This window comes from Dreissena polymorpha, chromosome 7, assembly GCF_020536995.1.
Source record: "Dreissena polymorpha isolate Duluth1 chromosome 7, UMN_Dpol_1.0, whole genome shotgun sequence".
Lineage (NCBI taxonomy): Eukaryota > Metazoa > Mollusca > Bivalvia > Myida > Dreissenidae > Dreissena > Dreissena polymorpha.
Window position 1 is genome coordinate 86,829,380 of NC_068361.1, and position 18,379 is coordinate 86,847,758.

Sequence of the window (18,379 nt, forward strand, 5' to 3'; positions counted from 1 at the left end):
CCGCTGCCAGCCATGTTTTTCAACCAACATGTCATTAAGACAAACATTTTAACAAAGTTTCATTAAGATTGTGCATGAAATGTGACTTCTACAGTGTGTAAAAGGTTTTTCTTATTTTGAGCTACTGACCTAGTTTTTGACCCAGCATGACCCAGTTTCGAACTCGATCAAAGTATCATTTGGACAAATCTTCTGACCAAATTTCATGAAGATCGGACAAGAAATGTGGCCTCAAGGGTGTTTTCAAACCAAATGTGGACGACAGATGACGGACAAAGACCGATCACAAAAGCTCACCTGAGAAATCAAGTAAGCTCAAAAAAGGTAGCATTATAATTGCTACTGTATACATGTAATTACACAATTATGGACTTGGCTGTGGCGACATCTTGGAATCCAATCAGGATATTCATTTTTAAGCATGAACTATCACAAAGCAAATACTATAATATATTGTGTTTTATTATCATGCAGGCAAGAAATCAATGAAGAAACGGAAGGTTGATGTGGAGGAAGAGTTGTACGATCTTGAAAGCCGGCGAATTACCAGCGAGATTAGAGCCTGGGAGGCAAAGCAGATTTACTATGAAAATAAAATTGTCCAAGAAAAGGAAATACATGAACTCAACAAAACACTTATATTGAAACAAATAGATTATTTCTTGCCATAATATCTTGACATTGTTTTTTTAACCCTTTATCACTTAGATACGTATTTTGACTGATTTGAAGTCCTTAGAAAGTTAAATTTAATTAAAGACTTTTCTTAATAAATTCAACTTTTAAAGGCCACACTTCCAACCCCAAGATACGAACGAGCAGCAAGCAGCATAAAACCTGAACAGACAGCGTGTTACATGCAGGCTGTTCTGGATTTATGCTGTTAGCTCATAGCAATTTTCACTTTGCTTCCAAGTGGGAAAGGGTTAAAAAAATTGTTATTTGTTATGTTTTTCATACAAAGTTATATGTATTTAACATTTATTTTATATAGTTGTGTTGATATTATAGCATTTAGGGGGGGGGCATACCTGTTTCATAAACATTTCTTGTCTGTATATGAGTTGCGTTCTGAGAAAACTGGGCATAATGCATATGCGTAAAGTGTTGTCCCAGATTAGCGTGTGCAGTCGACACAGGCAGCTAATCAGGGACAACACTTTCCGCCTAAATTGGATTTTTGCTAAGAAGAGACTTCATTTTAACAAAAAAATGTCATAAAAGCGGAAAGTGTCGTCCCTGATTAGCCTGTGCCGACTGCACAGACTAATCTGGGACAACACTTTATGTACATGCATTATGCCCAGTTTTTTTCAGAACGCGACACATATGTATATACATGCAAGGAAAACTTTTAAGAAAAATAACGTTCAGCAAATATATCCCTGTATTGAATTCCATTGTTGTTTTCTTGATGAGCAATGTTGGGGGGTTGATTTACATCCATATCCTGATTGGGTTCCAAGATGTCACCACCGTCAAGTCCATAATTGTGTAAGAATACAGTAGCAATGATAATGCTACAGCATCTTCCAGGGTGGCATCGCAGGCCATACGCCAAGCAAGCAAAGCGACGTTTCAAAACGTCAAATGCCTGCTCCACAATAACCCTGGTCCTCAGTAGTGATCGGTTGTATCTGAAATAACATTAAATGTTATTATAATGATTGCATGATATGATTTTTGCTATGCTGCTTCAGGGAAACTGCTCGTCTAAGTTACCATACCATGAAAAATTCTTCACAATGGCGACCTATGAAAAAATCCGAGCCAGTCCGATTGAGTAAGCTAAATTTTCTCAATCGGCATACCTCGCTGATTATCATTGATAAAGGTAAAGGCAGCATGGATCCGGTCCTCTTTCAAATTTATCGAGAGGTTCGGGACAATCTCTAACAATCTATGAACTGGTACTTATGCTGAATGGGTCTAGTTTCCCACCGGTACTACTTCCCCATACCCTTATATCTTTAACAAATAAAAAAAGGAAACAATTTTTTTTGAGGGGGTGGGGGTTGAGAGGGGGGTATAATGTGGGATGGGTTCATTTATAAGATGATCTTGATACATTTGTCTGCTCGTGTTTATAGGTTGGGGTCATTTTGGTAAACAAGTAATGATTTTTTAACTTTGATTTCTTAATACAAAATCTTTTTCGTTAATATTATTCTGCAAAATATTTATTTTAATAATGACCTAAATTTGTCCCAAAGACAACATTCGCGGGCACTGGAAAATCGTAGAAGTATTAAAATATTTATGAATTACATGCACATGAGTATCTCGATATGCACACTCACAAAAGAAAATTCAAGAAATGTGTAATTTCTCACAAACAAGTGATTGATTTTGGGGTTTACCTTTCCTGTGCCCTGTTCCTTGTTTGTAAGTAAGGGGTCATCAGATAACGTCTACTGGGGTACCCACTGTCACCCAAGATACATCCATCAAGAGTTCCTGCAGAAGATATGGAAATACATCAATGTTAAATTACATCAAGCGAGTTGCATATGATACACAATTAAGCATTATTAATTAAGTGTTCGGTATTAAGTGTATATAAGCAACATTCTCAAGAACCTTTTTTTCTCTATTTGGTCATAAACAAAGGCAGCTTCTTAGTACATGACCCTTAAAATATGCAAAAATATGAAGGTGCATTAAAGAACGGCTGAATGAATGGACAGTGTGGTTATTAAGAAACCAGTCTGCGAAATAAGCGCACGCCCGTTGGCCTGGGCGTCTAAATTATAGCTCTGGCCTATTAAAATTGCCATATTGTACGCCCGTTGGGCCAGTAGAAATTCCGTTTATGAATATAGTTTCATTTTTAAGTGTTATAAAAGTCATTATTTTGTGAGTACTTTGAGAAGATTTCCGACAGAACTTCGTTCAACTTCGCCTAAAATACGAGATTTTAACACGTTCCGATTGGTCCATACATTCAACGGTCATTTTCGAGTCGTAACACTGCCACGTGGTGAACAATTTAGACTGGTTATTTACTATAAGCACACGTCATGCTGATGTGTTTTCTGCTGAAGTAAACTTATCAACGTACGCGGCTTGCATTTCCGGAATAAACATCGTTTTACTTTGTAACCTTGTTTGTGTGTTTATTTCCAAAGTTGTAAGTCCCTACGCGCATAAGGCTGCATAATGCTTAAATACGTAGCTGGAGCGAAGCCTGGCAAGAAACTGCCCACTTCTGATCGTAAGTCAACAAATGACTATGAAAAATCACGGAAACGTGAATTTCAAGAAAATTGGTAAAAAATCAGTGTTGAAGGAGAAGCTACTTCTGTAAGACAGAGTTTAATAAGCTACGCTTAAAAACACAGCATAAGAAAAAAGTCAACATGTATGATAAAAGTATGCCATCTATGCCTTCACTTGTCAAGTAAACTTCTGAAAAATAATTATCAGGTTGCTTGTTTTACAGGATATGGTTTCTGACTAAGAGGAACTCCAGGATTGACATGACGCCTTATCAGTGATCGCTCCGCCCACTTAATCACGTGGCTCAGCATGAAGAAAACCTAGACAAGCTAACACCAAAATGGCTTCTTTGCCTATAGACTGCATATAGATTTACGCGATATTCCGGATGATTTTATGGACTTGTTTAACACCATATTACACGTGTAAAGGGGTTGATGCCATTTAGTTATTCTGCAAATGCAAAAAATATACGATTAAAGAGAACATCAACTATTTATAACGGGTAAATCGGTACATTAAACACGCTCTCAAACGCTTGCGCGCTTCCCGAAATCGAACCCGTTATTACGTGTAATGGTAGTATTTGCAATTAATTAACTCTTCACCGGTATTTACCCGTGTTATTAACAAAATTATTACAGAAACATTCCCCCCTACTCGTGTATTTGACACGAAATAGCGCTTTATAACTGGGAATTCGGTGAAGTTTTACGCGCTTTCTGACGCCGGGTGGGTACCTCAATCCCACATGTTATTGCGTATAAAAGTGATATTAATCATATTAAACATTGCTTATGGGACATTTATCAATCACTATAATTTAAAGCGCAAAACCAACACAGTCGTTTGGACATTGTCTGATATAAAATTAGCGTTGTACGAAAGGGAATACGGTCAGGCTATTATAAATTAATAAGGCTACCAATATCAGACGCTCGCGCAGAAACCGACTTCCGCGAAGTTACCGCATTTATTGTTTAACTAATATCAGTAATAATAACTCTTTTACAATAGCATTTATCGATATGTATTTATTAAAATAATAACAAAATGGTTTTCACTTGTTTCTGACACACACAGAAACGCGATTTTTAATGGGGATTTCGTAAAGTTACACGAATTGGGTACCAAAATTCTCAATTATTTTACATGCACACATAATACATACTTAATAATGCTTAGTTATTGCTTATATGACATTTCAAGTGTGAAATAAATAAATGTTCTTTAAAGGGGATCTCAATAATTTTTTAAGCTTCCACTCGCTCTTGTCAAGACCGCATTTCCGCGTTGGAAATGGTATAAATTTAATTCATCTAACTTATCTTTCTGGATACCAAATGTCAGAGTTGCATTAACCAATTTTACACCGTTTTTGCATATTTCATTTCCGTTTTTTAATCCGAACAAAATATAGAAACTCGTTTAAAAAATGAGATCTAGGCATTCGAGCTCCTAGTGTGGATTAAAAGCGTTTATTGGTGACACCACATGAGCGCAAATGTGTAGATACCGTTAATAAGATAATAAATCACATGTCACCTTCAAATAACATGCATGATGTCAATTAAGTGCATTACTATCAGAGTAATAAAACACAGCATGAATTAGGCTTCATGGTGGGTTTTATTTCTCTTTAAGTAATGCAGATGAACCTCGCTTCTGACCTAGTAACTGATAAAACTATTTTAAAAAAGTGAAATATTATGTGATAATCAGATCGATAACATAAACTATTTAAATCTGCTAGTGTATCCGATAAAAATATATTATAATTGTCTTTGACAGTGTTGACGTTCAGTTGTTCGTGGTGACGACCGCATTTATTTATACATCTCTTACAGTTCTCAAGATCTCTTTTCGGCGTTGGAAACGATATAAATTAAATGTCACCAACTAATCTTTCAGGATATCGATTGTCCGAGTTTCATAATCCCCATTGACACCGTTTAACCATTTTTAATCGTTTTTTTAAGAGGAAAACAAAAGCAACTCATTGGAATAAAAGTGAACCTAAACATGTAGCTTGTCTAGAAAATGGCGGACAGGTCGTTGCTAACGAGTGCGCCCGATTAATCGATCGCTGATTGGTGGATCAATTCTAGTGTGCGGAGCGATCATAGATAAGGCGTCATGTCAATTGCAGTGATGATTAGATGAACGAAGAAGTTGTTTATCACATGTTAAATACTTATAATTTGTAAAGGACATAATTACATTGACTTGTTATATTGTGTTGCCATTGTTTTTGCAATAGGCTTTACAGTTAACATACCCTGGATACAATTTTACTTTTAATAGATTAACTGCTATTGAAAGATGAAACCCTTTAACAGGGTGTATATTTTAACAAATTTACTTTGGGCTAGTAATTTTGCTGCTGGGCTACTTGTCTTTACCATTCCAGTAGCCCGAATGGCTAGTGGATAAAATGAACTATCGTAAAGACTGAGAAACTCTGTCAAGGTCAATTAAATTATTCAAAAATATATAATTTTTCAATATGGATTAACTAAAACTTTATATGGTAATAACTGTATGGATTACAACAATATATGCATTATAAACAAAACTTTACCGTTTTCTAAATGCTGACAAAGTAAGGAATTTCTAAATATCCTGGCATCATGCACACTTCCTTGCCACTTTGCCACCACGTTCAGAAAACGATAGCCAGAATCGCACACCATCTGAAAGCAGCAATTGTAGAATCATACAGAAGTTCGCGTCTGTGCAAAATGTTGTTATTCACACATTTTCTTATGCGATTCAAACTGGGCCATCTAAAAACTTTACAAAATCCATAGTAACATGGCACTGCAGAAGTACCCTCATTTTGTAAATTAAATGGAAAAAATAATGTGTTTATTAAGCACAATTTGCACATAGTTAATTTGCATAGCAAATTTATTAGTTTTTCATTATGTTTGAAAGCATAGACTCTAAAAGAATGCAATAAAAAGTGAATGTTTGATGTTTCAAAACAATAAACACATTTCACATAATTTACCTGTACATTGAGTGAATGGTAGCCTTTGCGATTTACGTAGTCAGCCTCATATTCTCTTGGTGCCAGAACTTTCACATGGGTGCAGTCTATGACACCAATAACATTTGGAAAACCTAGTAAATTAACATAGAACGTTCAACAACAAAATAAAAACAATTTAATTTATGCTTTTCAGTTGTTTAAAGGGAAAAGTGTGCAACATAAAATTGATATTTGTCTGTTTTAACAATAAAGACAAAAACTGATATTATTCTATGTTGTGTTTTCATTGTTTATTCTTGTTCCTTGTATTTTCTTCAGTAAATAAAAAATATGACAGAATAGAATATACTCTTAACTAGTATGAAATTGCTGTTAAAACAAATGTTTCCAGAAACTGCCAGTCAAGTGTGACAGTGACAGAAGAATATCAATCAATATTTAAAATAAACCCACATTAATGAGGTGTTTGAATCAATGAAATACCTTAAAGAAACGTAATAAATGTTGGGCATCAATTGAATAATGCAACAGGCACAGTTTTAATAGCTATTATCAGTGTATATTGCAGCTAATCTTTTACTGATGAAAAGTTCTGGGTCGCGAAATTATATGGCAATACAGCATTAATATACTAATGTACACAAATTAGAGCTATAAGTATATCAGTCAATAAAAAAATAACTGTATACGTAAAAATGAACAGTATATATTACGATTTCAGAGATCTGAGATGCAGAACTTGTTTGCGTTTGGTTTGTTTACTTTTTACCCGATACCTAGTCAATATAAATTGCCGCCTTAGAGTCTTTTGATGATTTTTGCTTTGGCAGACTCTTGGCGTCAATAGTCCACTCTATCTTTTTAATAGCGAGAGTTCCGACACGAATTTCGGTCGCATCACTCCTGAATTTAAATTCACACATATTTGTGACTATTATGAAAGAACGTTGCCTAAATAGTATATATTGAGCAAAATATATCAAAATTTACCTGTTAATAAACTATATTTCGAGTTTGTTTCATCCGATATAAATCCTTGTATAGTAAAGGTTCATGTTATCTCCCTTGGTGGAGGTTAAATTCAACTATGTTTGAAACTGAGTTTGAACAAAAAAGTGTGCAATATGCACAAAACAGTAAGAAATGAAATTGGAAATAATTATCATAAGAAGAAGAAGAAGCAAAACAATAATTATAACTATTATAACTCAAAATATTAGAATCAACAGTGACGAAATACCCCAAAAGTAAAAGGTACGAAATAGCTATGGTACGAAATAGGAACAACAACAACAATGCCAAAATGGTTGCCTTTGAGAAAATGATCGTTCAATGTCTATGATTTCGAATGAAATTCAGGTAATTTTTGTGATCTTAGTTCATATTTGTCAAACAACGGGTAGATTTTAGATATATACACTTGTTAATACTGTAATTCCCACAATAGTATTGTATTTATTTTTCGTTATGTTTTTTACAGACTGGAGTTTCAGCGTTCAGATTTATTCTGAACGCGAATTATTTCAGCTACCCGATACCTACCTGAATGGGGGACAACTGGTTGTTCGCCCTTCGTCTCGAAAATAACAAGCAAAATGAAGGTTAAAAATCACCAATATTTTATGCAGAAAATTTTAAGTAGGAAAAGAATGATAGCTATCATAATATACCTGCAATGGAATAAAACTCTGCCTTCGTGTCGCCAAGTACTCTGGGAAATTTTATCCGATGCACGCCCATTCGCACCAGCAGTTTCACAACGCAATTGACGGATCTGCATATAGAGGGCGCTGAAACTCCATGAACGTCCCCTATCACCACATAGTGGGCTCCCGAGGCCAAAAAATAAAGCGTTATTAAAACGCTCAAAAGTGGTGGGAGAGGTGACGAGCGCTTCGTCGGCCTCTCTAAGTAGCGACTTCAATGAAAAAATATTTTTTCGATAACCCATTGATGTTATACATAATTTTGAAGGGAAATACATAACAAGTATGTACAGAACTGAAAAAAAAATGGAAATCGGTTGAAATTAAGTGGAGTTATTCCCCTTTGAAAATTTCAAAAAATGTGATTTTTCTGCAAAAAAAACATGTCAAGTTTTTAAATTAGCCCTATGGTGATAACTTATTGATTTAACATATTAATTTGAAGGGAATGACATGACAAGTACACAACTGAAAAAAATGAAAATCCGTTGAACCTAAGTGGAGTTATCCCCCTTTGAATTTTTAAGACAAAAAGTGTTTTTTTCCGCTAAAAAAACACGTGTAGAGTTTTGAAATTAGTACTATGATGATAATTTATTGATGTTAAATATAATTTTGAAGGGAATAACATAATAAGTACCAAAATGAAAACAAACAATTCAAATCATTCAACATAAGTGAAATTTTTAGCCTATAAAAATAAAAATAAAGTGATTTTCTGCTAAAAAACACATGCCAAGTTTTGAAATTAGTACTATGATGTTATGATGCAAAATACATGTTGTCTACTGAATACTAAATAATTAGTCAATGTCAATGTAAGTAAATTATAATCAATTCTGTTATTGTGTTTTTTTACGTCGAAAATCTGCTAGTATTCGGCCCCACTCCCAATGGAAAAAAAGTATTTATTTTCCCAAATAGGAAGTATAAATTCCCATTTGAAGGTTTCCAATTTTTTATTATTATTTTTTTATATATCTCAACCTATAGTTCATCAGCTCTATTATAAGTTGAACCTTGGTAAATATTATAACGAAAACACTTTTTTGTTCTCAATTTTGAATTATTTGTAAGTAAAACAGCACTAATTTATAACTTTATAAAGTTAAAGTTAAAACACCGCGATTTTTCCCAATCCAAAGGGACCTGGCCCCATTCCTAAAATGGTGAAAAAACACTGAATACAATAACAACTGACATAAAATACAAGGGCAAAGTGCAGTCAAATACACAACCAGCCTTTAAAATCACTCTCTGAAAGAATTGAAAGTATATACATGTAATCGGTACAAAATGAATGAAAAAACATTTGGTAATTATTATATAGCTCCCCTTCTGCTATGTTAATGTCATATACTTATCATTAAACATCATGTACACATGCATTTATCTTACCACCTTTCTAATAATCTAAACACTTATCAACATGTCACCCTCCTTGTACTCCCAGGTATAGAAATTAATGAATATTCGTTAGCATTGTGCCAGTAAATTTTGGCCCCGGCAACTCAATTTCAAAAGTTTGTAGTCCAGCCAGGCAACTTGTTTTTTTTAAAGCTTGAAACAATACATTTCAAAGAATAATTGAAAAAATATTGGTGAAAGTGGATCAATAATACATTTAATAATCTTCATTTATTAAGGCCAAAATAAGTATTCAATTAATGCTTGTAATAGGACATAATGCATTGACATTGCTTTATGTTAGTAGTGTTGTTGTTCTATTATCTATTATTTTGTTTAAAGAAGGTATAAGATACACATGACATGTACATGGTTCTGGGCTCATTACTCTTTGGCTGGACAACCAAATATACTAAAGATGGTTGCCCATGCAGGCGACTATTTATAAAAAGTTAGTTTCTATCCTCTTCTAGCTTTGCTGTATAAATATCATCATCATAATCATACTTCAGATTGAACCAGTCCAGAAGGCCCGGTACCTGAAGAACAGTGGAAAAAAACAATTTAAATTGTTGATGTATTGAAATAAAAAACATGTATCCATATGTGTTAGTGGGTGCTTGTTGGCTTATTAATAATTATTTTATTACATGAACTTGAGTTATCATGAACAAACTTATGCTGTAATGTTAAATGTTATTTTTGTTATAACAGTACGTTTTCATTCCAAATAATACATGTAATTATTAAATTTAATTTTAAGCACCCACAAATGTTGTTGTTCTGTTGTTGTTTTTTATAAGACCAGTGAATTAACTGTTCAATTATAAAATTGTACTCTTCACTTTCTGCAATAAACCTCTGCAGAATGTTTTGACATACCAAGTCATGTTGTGTATCATACACAGGAATTTCATTTGCTTTGTTCATTAATATTTATGACATTTTGTTTAATTCCTGTACAGGTAACATTATTTGTCTGACATTAATATTTGTGCTCATGTTATACCCATCTTTATTTAATTGTTGTTAGGATTCTTTCTTTCTAAACCTAAGTTGTACTCTCAAAGCTCTTTCAAGTGTTGATAGTTTTTATATTTTCTTTCTTAAGATTTGATCAATATGCATTTGCTACTATTGCATTTTTCATCACTGAACAAAACTGTGCACAGTGAGTTCACTCATGCCTCTACTTTTGATCATGCCCATCAATTCTGCAATGGTAACTCAATGCCTTTTTTTTCTCAAATTGTATTTGAAAAATCAAACATACTTTCATGAATATCATTAATCCTGGCTGCAAGTCCCTGTTATGTGTAACAATTGAATTATGAAATATCATTGTGGAAAAAAACAAAAATATTTTCAAACCATTAAAATACAGGGACCCATTGGTGGTATCTTTAAATTAAAATGTACTTTTTTTATGAAATAAATTATTCATTTGCAACGAAAATAAAAATAGGAAATATATGCATTTTTCTTTCACCTTAAACCTTTTTATTTACTTTTTCAATGCAAAATATTGATTTAGCTTCGACTTCAAAGGTTGTGTAGGTGCGCACGGCTGTTGACAATAGAAATCATGCAAGTTCTGACGTCAATTCCCAAAATAAAATCATTCAGGAAGCGGAATTTACGACACCTATGAAAACAAAAATGGCGGATTTTGAACGTTGAATTTCAAAACAGTGATTGAAACTTTGGTAATAATCGTCATTAATTTATTATTAAAACAATTTTTAAATGATCTAAAACACAAGAAAAATATCTTTCCTTTCTAAACATGTTATTTCCTGCTGAAAATCTAATAATTTTATACATTTTATGACAATTTACAAACATGCTATTTACAATAGAATCAGAAGGGGAGCTATTTTTAGACGCAAACGTTGAAGTCGCTACTCTAAGAAGGGGAACCGCACTTCAACAATGTCCATTATTGTTCTACTACGGAAACGATACCGCCGAAAAATCTCTTCGTCCGACAGGACTTCAAGCGGATTCAACCTATCTTGAAACACTCTCTCTATCCTGACAACTCTTCGCAACTGACGAATACGACGCCGTATCGCCGCCATATTTAAGCCGCAATAACAGACTTAAGCCTGCTAAGTACTTGGTTTAAAATAACGTACTTAAGCTAATAAGTTAATCCCGTAAATTTGTTCATGAAATCGGATTAATTTAAACGACCAACTTAAGCGCGTTTTTACCAGCTTAACTTAAATAATTTGACTTAAGAATTTTCGAGAAATCGGGGCCTGGTATGTTCATCAAGACACTTATTCAATTAGTTAAAACGCATACAAAACTGCCAGAGAAACCTCGGTGTTTATTTGGACCCCACAGCCGGCAGAACAACATAAGTAACGTAAGTAAGTTAAAAGGAAAGCTTGTTTCACAGTCAGCCGAATATAAAATAGTGTCTTTCATGTTGTTTGTTGAAAGAATTTCGAGCATATAGTCATTTCAATACAGTAGTCTGAAGGCAGGCAGCATCAATTTGAGATGTGACTGCATGATTTAGATGTGTATGCTCGGACAAATTCATCTGGGTGGCAAGTGCATAGTGTTGGTTTTCATGTGGAGTTCAGCATCAAGCGTGACAGTTTGTTTTCGCACTCCAACCGAGTTCTTGAGTCTAAAAGGAAGTAAATAAAACGGCATGGAATGGGGAACAAGACTAATCGAGCAGAACCATTAACCAGACAGGAAATAGAAAAGCTAAGAAGCTCCTTAGATGTTGTTTTGTATTTGATACTGTAAATGTAATTCTTTTTATATCGCTATTTTCATCAAAACGCTGTTTTGCCAATCTAAAAATACGCAAACTCATTTTAAACTACTTTAGGTTTTCCAAACCCTTTATTTAAATTTATAATCCATGTAATATAATTAACACGTCGATTTGAGTGTGTGGGTGAATTGTAAGTAAATTTCTAAAGTAAAGTTCCTAATTTCCGGTTGATAAATTAATATGAATGTTATATTTGTTTCAGAAACGCCAGAACAGTTGCTATACACTATCTGGTTGAACAATGGAATTTTCTTCGGTTTACGAGGTCGTCAAGAACACCTTAATTTGATGTGGGGTGACATATCGTTTAAAATAAAAGTGATCAAAGAGGATATTTAGAGTGTAACGGTACTTGATTTTAACATTTTGTGACAAATTGTCACAGAATTTTCGACTTTGTCAGTCCCATAATATTTTAAAATCTGTGCACCTTATGTATATAAAGAAATTATTGTTAATGTTTTGCTTAATGTTGCATCAACACATTTTAGGTGCCAAAGTATATTGAATGCAAAAGTTTTGTGGAAATATTCACTTTTATTTAAAAGCATTAACCCATTTCATGTTGGGAATTTGTCGTCTTCTAAAATGTCATCTGCTGAATTTATTCAAATTTGTTTTCCAAAAAACACTAACAATAGCAAACAGATTGAATGTGGCGTTTGGTCTGGATCCAGACTGTTTGCAAATAGTTTCAGCATTGAAAGGGTTAAAAGTTCTTTCACAAGTGCATAGTTTGTATGAAAGCTGTTTCCCAAACAGTAACACTGAAAGTTTGAAATTGATTATTGAAGAAAATGTCAGCATACAAAAAGAAGAGTTTCATGTTTATCTCAAAAATATATTATGGTTTATTTCAGAAAGAAGAACAAAAACTAGGAGTGGGACAAAGTCAACCGATATAAGAAAAATTAAGCCGAAGGCTTTTGAGAGGCCTGACGACCCGTGCTGCCCAGTAAAGGTTTACAAAGCCTACAGGGATCATAGACCATCGAAACTCATGTGTAGATTTTATTTGCAAGACATAAAATCTCCAAGTTCGGATGTCTGGTACAGCGAAACTGCTGTAGAGAAGGTAAGATGATGAACGTGTTAGCAGAAGAGAGGGAGCTTGAAGGTCGCAACGTGAATCATTCTTGCAGAACAATTTTTCCAAACACATAAGTGAAAGCAGGGAGACCTTCAACGGAAATTGCACATCTTGCTGGCTGGAATAATGTACAGACAGTGAATGAGTACTCTGTTCCCTCAATTGAACAGCATGTAAAGACATCTGACATCATTGCTGATGTAGTGCTGGCGAACACAGGGCCAAATGAGAAAGAAACAAACATTGCAGTATACTCTGAACGAAACAAGGAGAACCCATTGAATTACACCAACCGTCAAAATTTGAACCCGTATGCTGTTTTGTGCAGTGCAAATATTAGTGGGGGGGGGGTCAGTGAATATAAATGTGTATTCTGGAAAACGTAAGAGAGTAGATTATGGACAAAGTTCTCAGGAATCAGATTGAAATTATTATTTTTGTTTGAAGGTTCGCCGTCAGTTAACGAATATTTAGAAATTTGAATCCAAGAATAATATAGATGACTGACATATCATTTAAGTTTTAAATTTTATAAAATAGGTTAATGGCATCTTCCAAAACTAGATCACTGTTCATACTTGTTTATATACATGTAGAACATAACAGTTGCACTCTTTTAATGATACCAGTACGCAATTATGTACTTAGATTATCTGTTAGTTCACTGATGTGTTTTACCCTGTTCATGATTTTCATCGTTTTAGTCTGAAGCCGGAGGCCGAATTGAAGTTAGTCATATTAGCCTGAGGCCTGTCAGGCCAAAGGCAAATATGACTATCTTCAGCCCAGTATAAAGTTTGACGCTAGAGGTCGAGATGTCAATTAGAATGTTGGTCATATATTGAATTTGCATTGACGTTATGGGGAGTTCTGTTTTAATACAATTACAAGTGGAATTATTATGTAAATGCACTTAAACGTTTTGGGCTTGTTACTGGGTTGAGGATCTTAGTCTGAAGCCCGAGGCCAAACTGAAGCCCATATTATCTTCAGCCCAGTGTGAACTTTATTCAGCCCATATCACTATCTTCAGCCCAGTATAAAGTTTGACGCGAGGGGTCGAGATGTCAATTAGAACGGCGGTAATTGCCTTGACTTTATGGGGTGTTCTGTTTTAATAAAATTACACGTTGAAAAAGTAACAGTTAAACTGGCTTGAATAGTCATATTGGTCGAGCTAGACAGTCTATCAGGATGAACGCCTAATCTTTTTAAACGTAGAAATTATTTTGTTGGTGAATTGAAACGCTCTTAATCAAAATAAAAAGTTGTTGCTACATGCATATATTCATTATGTAAAGACATTAACCGGCAAAATGTTAACCATACACTTATTGTATGTTAATCTTTACTGTGGTTATTATTACAATGAAGAATAAAGATAAATTATTGTTATTATTTAATTTGCTGTTTCGATGTTCATTCATAATATAAGCTAAACCCTTTCGATCAGTGCTGGAGGCCTTAGCATTCGGATCCTTTCGAGATGCCACACACGACAAATTCCCCAGCATGTTAGCATCATAGAAGCTACCAATAGTAAAGATATATGCGGAAGCATGGTCATAACAATTATAGGGCAAGAACCCATAACCTCTAGGCTTAGAGCCTGACACTTTTACCACTCAACCATTTCCCTCATACTTTGTATTGAAACAGTATTTATGTAAAGCGTCAACATATATGGAGAGTTGATGTTCTTGATAATGAAGAAGTTGTGTGTATGTCTGACCGATATGCCAGTGTAACACATGGATCTTGGTTTTACCGAGAGGTCCTGAATTGCATGATTGCCCATGTACATTACATTTTCAAAGCATTTTGCATGGGAATATAAACAAAGAAAAAGTTGTATAGAACAGAAATTTTGCTTTTTTTCAAAACTGCATACTTCATTTAATAGCAAAAACCTACAATTCGAAAGCGAAATTCAAACCTTTCTTGCTGAATAATATTATTTATGTATAGTCATCGGTGGTAATGAAAAGATCATAGACCGGACGCGCTCGTATGACTTGAAGGAATGAACAAACACAATATTGTTAATTGAAAACGGGCATTTAGTTTAAAATGCCATAAACAAGATAAACAAAGAACAGATTCTTTCCAGAAAAGCATAATGGGTACCGGTAATACAAAACACGCCATTCACATACAAAAATGAATTTGATTTGTGAAGTTGAATGTGATGACAGCGATAAAAACACGCCCAAAATAAGTATAAAAGAAAATAACTTGATGCTTATAACAGTAAAATAATATACAAATGTGTTTTATACACATGTAAAAACATACATAGTACGGGAGTTTAAACCTTATGGCGGAGAAGGGGTGGAGATGGGTTGTTAATTTTGACCATACTGGATACCACGTCACGGTCTGGAAGGAACAAAGAGTCATTGTGGCCAAGACCGAATTTGGTTGGTCAAAGAGCCCATGTGACCCCACACTGAGGTTATATTTAAGTAATTAAAAAGGGCTTCTTGTAAAACATGCATGCCCCCCATATGGGCTGTCAGATGTAGTGGAAACCATTGTGTGAATACGTTTTTTGTCACTGTGACCTTGACCTTTGACCTAGTGACCTGAAAATCAATAGGGGTCATCTGCCAGTCATGATAAATTGATCCAATTTAGCTAGATGGGAGAGTCCACTAAGCATAAATGGGTTAAAATTTTAGGAAAGAAAAATACAATGATATTTGACCTTTTACCTTGAATGATGACATTGACCTTGACTTTTCACCACTCAAGATGTTTTGTCTATTTTTTTTTCTTAGTTTTCTCAACAGAAGTGACTGTAAAATAATGAACACAAATGAAACCATAAATGTACTTGAAGCAGCTGTTATTTATTTAAATCAATACAAAATGTATTGATATGAAAAATGTTTGACAAAATAGCTCAAACAAACAAATATCTTTACTAATATTACAATCAGACATCTAAGCAAGGTTAGTATTACTACTTAAATGCCATAGAATTACATAATAATCTATAATAAAATTAAATTTAGCCAGTTTTCACATTTATTCTTCTTCCAAAACAAAATAGTATATTGCAATGTTTACAAATGCGACTTTTATCACAATGTCATGCAGATTTTCATAATGTGGAATACCATCTTCTTAGTGAAGAATGTCTCCATGTCGATCAATATAAGTACGCTCCGTTGTAAATCCATGTAAATATATCCAACACCGACAGTAACTTTCAGCCTTTTGCTACACACCATTTTAACCCCAATAGTGCATTTCAATATGAACAAAAAGAAATTGTTACACGTGACGAACGTTATGAACTCTTTGTAAATCGTTTACAATTAATTTTCGAGGAGTCAGTGTTGGTCTGAAATAGTTACCAACATAACACATTTAACATGTTTTAGTTCTAATCAATTCATATCGGGTGCAGTTAAAGTATTGCAAAAATACGTTTCGTGTCAAATAACATCGACCTAATTTTAAAGAATGTTTGCGTACGACTTCACATTTACTTAAAAGGGAAAATAAAATGTATTCGTAATCATTAGGCTTTATTGCCTGTTGTAGAATTAATCTGACAGATGGCGCCAAATTGTATTGTGACGTCTTTTCAAATATTTAATAAAAGAACTAGACTTGTTTAACGTTCGTAAGATTCGTAATAATTCTTAAGTTAGCGAACGTGTTTATGAAACGTTCGTAGGAATTGGCGTATAAATGTTCGAACATTAGTATCGCAGAATTCTTATGAAAAACTTAGATAAATTGTTTATGAAACGGGACCAATATTTGTAAAACATGTTTTTTTTGTTGTTTGTGTTGATTTTGTGTATAAAATATATAACATATTGGTATCAACTTGCTTATTTTAAAGAATTTGATTCGATTTTACTAAATATGATTATGGTTGATTCCGAGGAATATTACCTTCCTCCTATCATCGGGTGATATAAGAACTTCCTGTTTACCACAATATATAAAAATATATCAGGACGCGTTATATTAGGCAGATATCAATGCAGTGGTATGATAACAAATATATCATGCAACGCTGTATCAGACAGATATCAATGCGGTGGTATGATAAAAAAATCATGCAACGCTGTATCAGACAAATATCAATGCGATCGTATGATAACAAATATATCATGCAACGCTGTATCAGACAGATATCAATGCGGCGGTATGATAACAAATATATCAAGCAACGCTGTATCAGACAGATATCAATGCGGTTGTATGATAATAAATATATCATGCAACGATGTATCAGACAGATATAACTGCGGTGGTATGATAAAAAAAATATCATGCAACGCTGTATCAGACAAATATCAATGCGGTGGTATGATAACAAATATATCATGCAACGCTGTATCAGACAGATATCAATGCGGTGGTATGATAACAAATATATCATGCAACGCTGTATCACACAGATATCAATGCGGTGTTATGATAACAAAATTATCATGCTACGCTGTATCAGACAGATATCAATGCAGTGGTATGATAAAACAAATATCATGCAACGCTGTATCAGACAGATATCAATGCGGTGGTATGATAAAAAATATATCATGCAACGCTGTATCAGACAGATATCAATGCGGTGGTATGATAACAAATATATCATGCAACGCTGTATCAGACATATATCAATGCGGTGGTATGATAACAAATATATCATGCAACGCTGTATCAGACAGATATCAATGCGGTGGTATGATAAAAAAATATCATGCAACGCTGTGTCAGACAGATATCATCACAGTGGTATGATAAAAAATAATATGCAACGCTGTATCAGACAGATATCAATGCGGTGGTATGATAACGCATATATCATGCAACGCTGTTTCAGACAGATATCATTGCGATGGTATGATAACAAATATATCATGCAACGCTGTATCAAGCAGATATCAATGCGGTGGTATGATAACAAATATAACATGCAACGCTGTATCAGGCAGATATCACTGCGGTGGTATGATAACAAATATATCATGCAATGCTGTATCAGACAGATATCAATGCGGTGGTATGATAACTAGTATATCATGAAAAGATGTATCAGACAGATATCAATGCGGTGGTATGATAACAAATATATCATGCAACGCTGTATCAACCAGATACCAATGCGGTGGTATGATAACAAATATATCATGCAA

At 34.1% G+C, this 18,379-nt stretch overlaps 1 protein-coding gene and 1 long non-coding RNA gene across 2 annotated transcripts in view; both read right to left on the minus strand.

Annotated features, from left to right (window-relative positions):
* Positions 1-18,379, minus strand: part of LOC127837588 (uncharacterized) — a 377,541-nt gene that overhangs the window by 309,229 nt on the left and 49,933 nt on the right. The gene's annotated exons all lie outside the window — the stretch shown is intronic.
* LOC127837602 (uncharacterized) lies at positions 1,362-7,782 on the minus strand. Its single transcript, XR_008029352.1, has 5 exons — positions 7,757-7,782; positions 6,233-6,345; positions 5,819-5,912; positions 2,361-2,457; positions 1,362-1,637 (listed from the first exon to the last, which is right to left on the minus strand). It is a non-coding gene; the product is annotated as an uncharacterized LOC127837602 (long non-coding RNA).